At 34.9% G+C, this 759-nt stretch overlaps 1 protein-coding gene across 1 annotated transcript in view; it reads right to left on the bottom strand.

Moving 5' to 3' along the window:
* UNC13C (unc-13 homolog C (C. elegans)) overlaps positions 1-759 on the bottom strand; it is a 656589-nt gene that overhangs the window by 536103 nt on the left and 119727 nt on the right. The gene's annotated exons all lie outside the window — the stretch shown is intronic.

Raw genomic sequence — 759 nt, 5'->3', positions numbered from 1 at the left:
ATGCATAGTTGAGAGTAAAATTATAATAAAAGTCTCAAAAACTTTTAGTGATGTCTATCAATAAACTCTTTTGATAAGAAAATTCCATTTTTGGAAATTGATGCTAAGAAAGTTATTTTTGTTATGGGTTGAATTGGGTACCCTCCCCCAAATTTGTGTTACAATCCTAACCTCTCGTACCTCAGAATGTGGCCTCACTGGAAAATAGGATCCCTGCAGATTCAGTTAGTTACAATGAGGTTATCCTAGAGCAGAATGGGCTCCTAGTTCAATGTGACTAGTGTTCTTATAAAAAGAAGAAATCTACAGACAGATGCACACCCAAGCAGTACATCATGTAAAGACTGGAGTTGGGCTGCCACAAGCCAAGCAACGGTCAGAAACTTGGAGAGAGGACTAGGCAGATCCTTCCCTAATACCATCAGAGGAAGTACAGCCCTGCCAACACATTGAACTTAAACTTCTAGCCTCCAGAACTCTAAAATAATAAATTTCTATTGTTCTAAACCACTCAGTTTGTGATACTATGTTATGGCAGCCCTAGTAAACTAATATAATTTTAAATACTGAAAAAAGTTTATGTGTGAGGATCAGCATTGCTTCATTATTTGTCAGAAAAAGATTGGGAAAACATACGTAATCAAGTCTACACATTACAGGATGAAAATTATGTTCCATGACCTTGATGCAATAACTTATGACCATTAAAATCAATGCATTTAAAGATTAAATGAAAATATAAGAAATTTTTATAGCTTA

The sequence above is a fragment of the Propithecus coquereli genome, unplaced genomic scaffold (genome assembly GCF_000956105.1).
Source record: "Propithecus coquereli isolate 6110/MARCELLA unplaced genomic scaffold, Pcoq_1.0 Scaffold57, whole genome shotgun sequence".
NCBI lineage: Eukaryota > Metazoa > Chordata > Mammalia > Primates > Indriidae > Propithecus > Propithecus coquereli.
The sequence above is the reverse complement of the archived record's forward strand: the minus strand, read 5'-3'. Positions and strand labels throughout refer to the sequence as shown.